Below are 10,505 nucleotides of genomic sequence, written 5' to 3'. Positions count from 1 at the left end.
GTAGCAGCAGTCAAGTCAAGTCAGCTTCCTTAAGGGAAAGTCCATTTTGTTGAACCCATGCAGAGCTCTCACCTCCATCATCAAAGCATGCTGTTCATGAGTCCATTAAATAAGCACTGGGGTGGCTGATGAAAGGGCACAGATTTGATCCAAAATCCTAAAGGTCTATACTGTGATTCTCTTACTGGTACTTGCCTAAGGTTTTATTACCATCCTTATTTGTTAGAGATTCTTGAGTGTCACTGGACCTAGTGATCATAAGGACCAAGTAGAAGAACATCTTGTGCTATAGCCTGGACTTGCAGAAGCTTTGTTCCACCATTTGACACTCGCAGCCTTATAAGGGACTCCTCAGATGGTTCCAACTCAAAATGTGGTTTATATTGCCTCCAAAAGCCAAAAAGACCTATCAATTATGATTCTTTTGTCATGGTAGATAATACATCAATTTGTCTGTCACTGTGGAAAAGATATCTCAACGTGCTCCAGTCTGCTGGATTCTCAGAAACCACTGAAGTGGCAGATCTCTGAGATTCATCTCAAACTTTCTGGTTTGCTCATATCTTAGTAAGGCTTCCAAATTAACTGCTACTTTTGCTCATCAGGTTGAATCAGCAAAGTGTCATCTATGCAATAGACAGAGTGACGTTTTGCAGAACATCAGCACCACGGAGATTTCTGCTGACTATAACGTGGCAGACAGATTGAGAGCTGACATAGGACTAAGCCAAGATGGTGAATGTCTTGGCTGTTGTTGCTGCCAGGTAAAAGTAAACTGCTCATGGTTACCCTTTCAACGTGGTATGGAGAAAAAACCATTAGTCACATAACAGGGCCAGGGACTCTATTGATTTCTTCCAGTACAGAAACTCTTTTATAATGGGAGTTGCAACTGAAGTCACACCCTAACTAAGTTTATTGAAATCTACAGTTATTCTCCAATATCCATTCTATCCAGGCCAAATGGATAAATTAAATAGCGATGTCCTAGATATCACCAATCTTGCATGTTTCAGGTCTTCGCTATTGAACTGATCTCTGTTCAATACAGAAATTGAATACAGAAATCCCTCAGAATACAGAAAACTGTATTACAGAAATATTTCTGTATTACTGTAATACAGAAATCCCTCAGAAATACAGCATTGCTTCTGGTTTACTATCTTGGTAGGAGGAGTAAGTTCAAGGGCCTTCCATTTAGCTATTTCTACCATAATGACCTTGTCCGATGGGTTAGAGAGCCAACACAGGAATTTTTGCCTCTGGTCAAGTTTGTCGGTTCCAATCATTGGAATTACCACAGGGTAGACCCATGAACTGACTGGTCCCATACATTGGTGGGCCACAGTGGCATTTTGGGCTCCTAGGAATTAGTATTAATCTAAAAGTAGTGTCTACACATCCACCAAAGGTCTGAGTATTTTCTTTTCTCCACTTCAGTAAATAATATTAGATATCTTTAGGAAAGGCTCACAAGGAAGATTTACATTATATATTTGTGGCAATTCTATAGGATTCTTCCATAGTGAGACCTAGCTTTCTGTTCAGTAAAGGAGCTCTGGGTTTCAGAACTGGATTAATTCTGTAAATTGAATGAGAAGCCATGATTTTCCACCGTGGTGACCCAAAAGAACTAAAAATAGGTACTCCAACAGACCATTGTTCATGAATGTTCACAGCAGCAATATTCTCAACAGCCAAAAAGATGGCATGAATAGATTTTAAAAATTGTGGTATATCCATACCATGGGTATAATTTATCCATAAAAACAAATGAAGCACTGATACATTGCTATAGTTTGGATGAATCTCAAAAGCATGCAAAGCCAAATAAGCGAGACAGAAAATAGCACATACTACATGGTTCACTTAATACGAAATATCCAGAATGGGAAAATCCAAAAAGACATTAAAGCAGATTAGTAGTTTCCAGGGACCGGAAGAAGGGGGGAATGGGGAGGGATTGCTTAATGGGTATCTTCTGGAGTGATAAAAAAAGTTTGAAACTAGAGAGAGGTGGGTGTCTACAGCATCGTGACTGCACTACATGATACTGAATGGGACACTTTAAAATGGTTAATGGTATGCTATATGAATTTCATCTCCATTTTTTAAAAGAAAAGTAACAAAACAGTACCCATAAATTAAAAAGTAATGAAATTATTCCTTCTCTAGTACCAGTGGAAGGAGAGCATCCTGTTTTTCAATCATGCATATTTTTACCCTCTTACTTCAGAGAAACAGTACTTAAAAGAAATTGCAATGATCCAATACTACTAAATAGTTACATATTTTGCTGAGTTGTTGGAATTTTGGGGGGTCGGGTAGGGATTGTTGTGAAGTCTGACGAGGAAAAGAAGATCTATATAAAGCCTTTTTGTACTAGTCTCTTTGTTCTCAAAGAGAACATTTCTTTTTAAAAAAAAAATTTTTTTTTAATTTATTTGGCTGCTCTGGGTCTTAGTTGCGGATCATCCTACAGATGCTGTTTTGTAAGCATCTAATTCCTTGCATTGAATTCTTTTATGTTCCTTTCCTTTGGAATGGTTTCTGTTTCTTATCCTGAACCTCATTGACTTTTGGGGGTATTTAAAGAGATAAAAGCATTGAAAGCAATCAGCCCAGTGCCTGGCATATGGAGAGGGGTCAAAATTGATAGCAATTATTATTATTACAACACATTATTTTCTAGTTCTTTATTATTACTACATGATGTAGAATTTCAATGTTTCTCCCCTTTCTTTGTTCCCCAAACCTGGTTAGATTATAAAAGGTTCACTCAGGAACTTCCCTGGTGGTCCAGGGGCTAAGATTCCTTGCTCCCCATGCAGGGGGCCTTGGTTCGATCCCTGATTGGGGAACTAGATCCCAAATACTGCAAGGAAGACCCAGTGCAGCCAAATAAAGGAATATAATTTTAAAAACAAACAAAAAACAACAACAACAAAAAGGTTCACTCAAAGAACTGAGGAGTCCTAAACTTTTTCTCTGTTTCCATTTAGGCTCCTTGTATTAGTCAAAGTTCTCCAGAAAGAGACTTCCCTGGTGGTGCAGTGGTTATGAATCTACCTTGCAATGCAGAGGATGTGAGTTTGATCGCTGATCAGGGACTAAGATCCCACACGCCACTGAGCAACTAAGTCCACACACCACAACCAGAGAATCCGTGCACCGCAACAAAGACCCTGTGCGCCACAACTAAGATTCAACACAGCCAAATAAACAAATATTTTTTTAAAAGGTTCTTCAGAGAAAAAGAATCAATAGAATATATGAGTGCATAAGGACGTGTGGGTATGGCTATGTATGTGCAAGCATGCACACACACACACATGCTAGCAAGTTTGAAATTTGTAGGGCTATCCAATAGTGTGGAAATCCTGGCAGAAGTTGATATTATATTCTTGAGTCAGAAGGCAGAATTCCTCTCTCTTCAGAGGACCTCAGGCTTTTCTCGTAAAGCCTTCAACTGACTGGATGAGGCCCACCCACACCATGGAATGTAACTTGTTTGACTTAAAGTCTACCGATTTCATCTAAAAATACTCTCACAACTATTTGACCACATAACATAGACTAGTTTAATTGACACAAAATGAACTATCACACCATTCAAACCATCAATCATGTCATGTAATGTTTATCTATTGATGTTAATCCACAATGCTTTGGGGCATAAGACGCATTTGATTTCACTACGTACGTTTTAAAGGTATGGTACTTCAGTTTTCTTAGATTGAGTATTTAATATATGCAATAAACTACAGAAGACTGCGCAATGAGTAAGGAATAACCTGGGGCCTCTTCCTGCCTTTCGCATGCCACAGCTAGAAGATCCTGCATGCCCCAACGATCAAAGAACCCACATACCACAACTAAAACTCAGCACAGCCAAACACATAAATAAATATAAATATGAAAAAAAAAAATTACATGGAGCATAAGATGTAGGGAGACCATTAGGGTCCATGGCAGTAACCCAGGCAAGAGATGTCAGTCACATGGATTAGGATAATAGCAGTGGAGGTAGGAGTGGAGATTAGGACAAGTAAATGATTTTTAGAGCCCTTTAAGAGGAAAAGTGAAGACATTTGGAGATGGATTGGGCACAAGGTGAAGGAGAGGTTGGCGTCCTAGGTTTCTGGCTGGTACAACTAGCTAGTCACTAGCTAGGGAACACCAGACAAAGAAAAAGTATAGGAGAAACTGTGTGTTCAGCCTCAGGTATGCTGAATTTAAGGTAAGGCACTCAAATAGAACTATCCAATAAGCAGTGGGGTATGCAGGTTTGAAGGTCAAAAGGGAGGTACAGCCTGGAGATGAATATTTGGAAGTCATATCCAGGGCCAGTCTATCTACTAGGCATGGCTAGGCACATTAGTGCCCCAATACTCTTAGGGCTCAGTTCAGTTCCGTCACTCAGTCATGTCTGACTCTTTGCAGCCCCCATGGACTGTAGCACCCCAGATTTTCCTGTCCATCACCAAATCCCAGAGCTTGCTCAAACTCATGTTCATTGAGTCAGTGATGCCATCCAACCGTCTCATCCTCTGTCGTCCCCTTCTCTTCCTGCCCTCAATCTTTCCCAGCATCAGGGTCTTTTCCAAGGAGTCAGTTCTTTGCATCAAATGGCCGAAGTATTGGAGTTTCAGCTTCAGCATCAGTCCTTCCAATGAACATTCAGAACTTTTGGGGTTCATATACACACAAAAAAGCTTTAATCTCCTTTAAATCAGAAAAAGAAGTCTTAATAGATAAAGATGTTTTAATAGAAATTCCATGGACAGAGGAGCCCAGTGGGTTGCAGTCCATGGAGTTGCAAAGAGTCAGACACAACTGAGCACACACACACAATACACAATATATTCATCTTTACACCAATGCAGTCATAAAAGATAATTTTAAAAGAAATGGTTCCCTAGGAAGGAGCGAGCCCAGGAAAGTCCTAATGCTGTCCTGGTTGTATTAGTAAGGATGCTTCCTACCACAAATATCAAAAAGCCCACTCTCAATGGCTTCAGCAGGGACGATATTTAATTTCCCTTGTTCAGCATTAGGGTGGCCTCCAGAGATGACAGGAAGCTCATGCCCTCAAAGACAGAGGCTCCTTCCAACTCTACTCTGCCATCCCTGCTGTTGGCTCCATCCTCAGCTGGGAGCACACCAGTGCAGTAGGTCCAGAACACATCCAGACTTGTCAACATTCCCAGAAAGCAAGCTCCCAAGAAATGTCACGTCCAGAGAATGCTTCTCTCCTAGGAGTGAGAAAACCTTTCCCAGAAGCCCCGTAGCAAATGTCCTCTTAGTCTCACTAGGCAGATACCCCTTCCTAAACCAGCTACTGGCAAGAAGGAAGGAATTTATATGATGGGCTCAGACTAATCATCTGGGGTGCAATAGAGGTTAGGGGTCAACCACAATGCCTTCTCTCGAAGACTTCCTCCAGGAGGTGGGACTTGAAACTAAAAGCAGGGATGAGCTCACCCAGGGAAGAGTGTTCAAGAGAGAGAAGCACAGAGGACCTAGGAACTTTAGTATGTCCATGTTATGAGGGCTTCCTCACTGATGGAAGAGACTCATCATTAAATACAGTTGCAAATGGACTGGAAAGTGAAAGCAGCCTGGGTGTTGGAGGCCCAGGTGTATGTTAAAACCTGGGTGACTGGGTAGGTTTCTTAAACTTTCTGCCTCAGGTTTCCTCTCTGTATAATACCCTACACATAGTAAATATCAAATAAACTCAGCTATTATTGTTTTATGGTCATCCACATTATTATTATATTTAGGTGATGGGAAGACACTGGAAGGGAAATGACAGGCAAGTGTCCTGGGCAGATTTGTGGCTAGGTTATATGACTTGAGCAGTTGTGCTCTGTGCTGGGTTTCCTTTTACTAGATCACTGCGAGCAACTCTCCAAGTTTCCCTCTGGCTGCCCCCAAGGTTGAACCCCACCAGAACCCTCCAGGCCCCAGCAGCATCTCTATAAAATCTGTGTGTTGGTTTTTACACTTCTGTGCCTTGGAATCAGGATAAATTACTATCTCTCCTTTCACCCCTGTCCGCTTGCATTGTTGTCCCTCAAAGAAATTAATCAGGTTTATTAAGCATGACCTTTCTTTTGTGAGCCTTGCTCCTGGTCTGCGGATCTGTACCTGTCTGCTGCTGTCCTAGCTCAGTTCCAGTTGGGGAGGCCTCAGCCTCTCTCGGTATTCTGGTGGGGGCAGGGACAAGCAGCCGAGTGGCCACATCTTTTGTTATTTGCAGAGATTGACGCACTGGGCTGGATTGGACAAAGGCAGGATGCTCCGCTGTAGTGAGCACAAGGCTCTTTGTTTCCATGGCTGTGGAAGAAATAGGAACAGAAAGGATAAATGTTGCATCCAAATACACTAATAATTAACACTTAGCACCATGGATATAAAAAGCACTTAATGCTAAATTACTGTGATCATAATGGCTATTTTTTATTCAGCCTGACTCCATATGGCATCATGGTTTGGTAGTTAAGTGTGTGTGAACTGGAGCCTGACTGTCTGGGTCCAAATCCTGGCTCTGCTATTTGCCAGTGTGGGCCAGTTACTCACACTCCTTGAGTCCCAGTTTTGCATCTGTAATGCACAGCCAGTGGAAGTACACAACCCATAGTGTTATGTGAATTCATACTAAAAGCACTTAAACATGACCTGCCACATAATAAGCACTCAATAAATACCATATTTTCATATAAATTGGTGGGCAAATTTAGACCTCAAAACAAACTTATGACATAGATGTTATTATTATCCCTATTTATTGATTGAGGATTCCAAGACTCAGAGAGGTTGAGTAACTTTCCCAAAGTCACCCAGCAAGAAAGTAGCAGGACCGATTCTGACTGACCCTAAAGACATGTGCTTTCTACCATACATGTCACTGTCTTCCACGAGCTCCTGGCAAGAGGCCCCACATCAATGTGTGATGGTGCAGTACTGGTAACTTTCACAACACTCTTTCATCATAGGTGGTACAGACCAGGCATTTTCAGAATGAAGGACAGAGGAGTCTTGTAGACAAGGCAGCTTACTCAAAGTTTCTCTATTCTCTGGCCCGGCTTCATGCCCAGACCCCCAGGCTTCCATATGTACAATGCCCAGTTCTCTGGTGGAAGGTGGAAGGCCAGCTAGGGAAGAGCAGAGACATAGCCCAGGTCTGTCTCAGGCACCATCCGTCTGATGGCTTGGCTTTACAGAGGAGCCACAGGGCAGAACTTGGCCATGGGACACCAGGCTACACCAACACCAGGTCTGAGCCCAAGATCTTGCAGGACAGATCTTGCACCCCAAAAGTCTTTGGACACTACCAATAAAATAAAGTAAAACAGCACAGCCCAAAGCACCTTCATGCCAAAGAACTGAAAATTCTTGAGGGATGTCTGCATTTTTTTTTTAATGTAAAGAATTCAAGTCTGGCTTTTCATACCTTCTGTGGAGTGAACATCTGGCTGCCAGACCAAAAAGTGCCCACAGGGCTCTGACCACTGTCTAGCCTAGTCAGGCCTCTGCCCATTCTTCCACACAACCAGTCAGGCCTCTGCTCATACTTCCACACAACCAACTCTTGTTATTTATTCAATAGCAGCTCAATTCCTAAATGACCACCCTGGCAAAAATAAAACAGCCTTACAAATATCTCTGAGAAAGAGGCAGTTGGCTATATCATTAATTGCAACCATTCACTGAGCTCAAACTCTAGGCAAGGCACTGTACTTACCATGACCCTTGTCCAGGCCCTACCCATCCCTCACTTATCAAGTTTAAGTTTATGGCTAGCTCCTGATGGCTCCTCCTCTGTGATTCATGTTCAGATGTCCATTTGCAAGCAGGTAAGACGTGGTTGGGTTTACCCTTGACTCTGGGAAACACAGCCTTGAATATACAGCCTGGTGTCAGGAGAAGAGCCTGTGAAGGGGGCTCCCTAGAGTCCACAGGCTATGCCCACCTCTACTTCAAGACAGCAGAGACTTCTCTTGTGTGGACAGGCAAACTGTCAGTGCTATGTGGATCTCCCACTCCTACGCAGGCTCTGAACACAGACCCTCTTCCTCAATCCCTTCCACCCACACCTGCCTCTTGCCTCCTCTTCACACCCCTGGGGCTCTCAAATGGTGACCAGAGAAGGAAGGAAATGGCCAGGCTAAAGATTCAGTGAAAATAACAGGAGCTTTATACTTGGACAGACATGGGTTTGAATTTCACCATGTTATTTAATAGCTCTGTGACCTGGGCTGGTCACTTGACTTCTCTGAGTCTGTTTTCTAATCACTGAAAGAATAATCTTCTGTATTCTTAGGGTTTCTGTGAGGATTAGAAAAGGTATAAATCAGTATGTTATGCTCAGTGGTACTCAATAAATGGTAGATATTGTCTGATATAAGTTGGTCTCTTTTTTTAATTTTTCAAAAGATTTTATTTATTTATGGCTGTCCTGGGTCTTTGTTGCTGTGCGGGCTTTTCTCTAGTTGAGATGAGCAGGGGCTATTCTACAGATGCAATGCTCAGGCTTCTCATCGCAGTCGTTTCTCTTGTTGCCAAGCATGGGCTCCAGGGCGCACTGGCTTCAGTAGTTGTGGCTTCCAGGCTCCAGAACACAGGCTCAATAGTTGTGGCAAAGGGGCTTAGTTGCTCCATGGCATGTGGGATCTTCCCCGATCAGGGGTTGAATTTGTGTCTCCCCTATTGGCAGGCAGATTCTTTACCACTGAATCACCAGGGGAGCCCTATAAGTTGGTCTCTTTCCATTCATTTAAAGTATATACACTTTCTCTCTCTAAATGCTTACAACCACCAGGCAACAGAGTCAGCCCACTAGTGATGCTGCTGTAAGGAGCTTGGCTGGGTTAGAGTATCTTTCCTGCTGGGCTTGGAGCTTAGTCTAGTACATATGTTTGGGTTTCAGCCCCTCTGTCCATGGTTTGGTGACCAATACTCTCCAGTTGCCTGAAGTTCAGCCTTGGGAAACCTGGTATGATTGGTCACCCTATCAAGAGAGTTGACCCAGAACAGATGGAGAAGGTGTGAGACCTGAAAAATAGCTGGGATTCCCATAACCTCTCCCAGTTTGCTGGACTGATGAGCCAGACTGGGCATCAACGCCACCCTTCCCTCTAGGTTCCCAGACAAAGCCTAGTTAAACTGAAGTCAAGGGCGACACCTAGAGTCTGTGTGAAAAACTACAGGCTGGTAACCGCCTACCTGGCCCTTGAGGCCTTAGTTGGTTAGTTCCTTTCAGTTCAGTTCAATTCAGTCACTCTGTCGTCGACTCTTTGCAACCCCATGGACGGCAGTATGCCAGGCCTCCCTGTAAATCACTAACTCCCAGAGTTTACTCAAACTCATGTCCATTGAATTGGTGATGCCATCCAACCATCTTATCCCTCTGTCGTCCCCTTCTCCTCCCGCCTTCAATCTTTCTGAGCATCAGCGTCTTTTCTAATGAGTCAGTTCTTCACATCAGGTGGCCAAAGTATTGGAGTTTCAGCATCAGTCCTTCCAATGAATATTCAGGACTGATTTCCTTTAGGATGGATTGGTTAGATCTCCTTGCTGTCCAAGGAACTCTCAAGAGTCTTCTTCAACACTACAGTTCAAAAGCATCAATTCCTCAGCGCTCAGCTTTCTTTATAGTCCAACTCTCACATCCATACATGACCACTGGAAAAACCATAGCCTTGACTAGACGGACCTTTGTTGGCAAAGTAATGTCTCTGCTTTTCAATATGCTGTCTAGGTTGGTCATAACTTTCCTTCCAAGGAGTAAGCGTCTTTTAATTTCATGGTTGCAGTTACCATCTGCAGCGATTTTGGGGCCCCAAAAAATATTTTGTCACTGTTTCCATTGCTTCCCCATCTATTTGCCATGAAGGGATGGGACCGGATGCCATGATCTTTGTTTTCTGAATGTTGAGTTTTAAGCCAACTTTTTCACTTCCCTTTCACTTTCATCAAGAGGCTCTTTAGATCCTCTTCACTTTCTGCCGTAAGGGTGGTGTCATCTGCATATCTGAGGTTATTGATATTTCTCCCGGCAATCTTGATTCCAGCTTGTGCTTCATCCAGTCCAGCATTCTCATGATGTACTCTGCATATAAGTTAAATAAGTAGGGTGACAATATACAGCTTTGACATACTCCTTTCCCAATTTGGAACCAGTCTGTTCCATGTCCAGTTCTAACTGTTGCTTCTTGACCTGCATATAGATTTCTCAGGAGGCAGGTCAGGTGGTCTGGTATTTCCATCTCTTGAAGAATTTTCCAGTTTGTTGTGTACACATAGTCAAAGGTTTTGACATAGTCAATAAAGCAGAAGTACATGTTTTTCTGGAACTCTTGCTTTTTTGATGATCCAATGGATCGGCAATTTGATCTCTGGTTCCTCTGCCTTTTCTAAATCCAGCTGGAACATCTGGAAGTTCACACTTCACGTACTGTTAAAGCCTGGCTTGGAGAATTTTGAGCATTACTTTACTA

The 10,505-nt window shown here is 42.8% G+C and overlaps 1 long non-coding RNA gene across 1 annotated transcript; it reads left to right on the top strand.

The window, feature by feature from the left end:
• Positions 1-614: 614 nt before the first annotated feature.
• LOC123333930 lies at positions 615-3,287 on the top strand. The gene is made up of 2 exons (XR_006551525.1): positions 615-764; positions 3,003-3,287. It is a non-coding gene; the product is annotated as an uncharacterized LOC123333930 (long non-coding RNA).
• The last annotated feature ends 7,218 nt before the right edge of the window (positions 3,288-10,505 follow it).

Source organism: Bubalus bubalis, chromosome 6 (genome assembly GCF_019923935.1).
Source record: "Bubalus bubalis isolate 160015118507 breed Murrah chromosome 6, NDDB_SH_1, whole genome shotgun sequence".
Lineage (NCBI taxonomy): Eukaryota > Metazoa > Chordata > Mammalia > Artiodactyla > Bovidae > Bubalus > Bubalus bubalis.
This window is presented reverse-complemented; position numbering and strand designations above follow the sequence as displayed.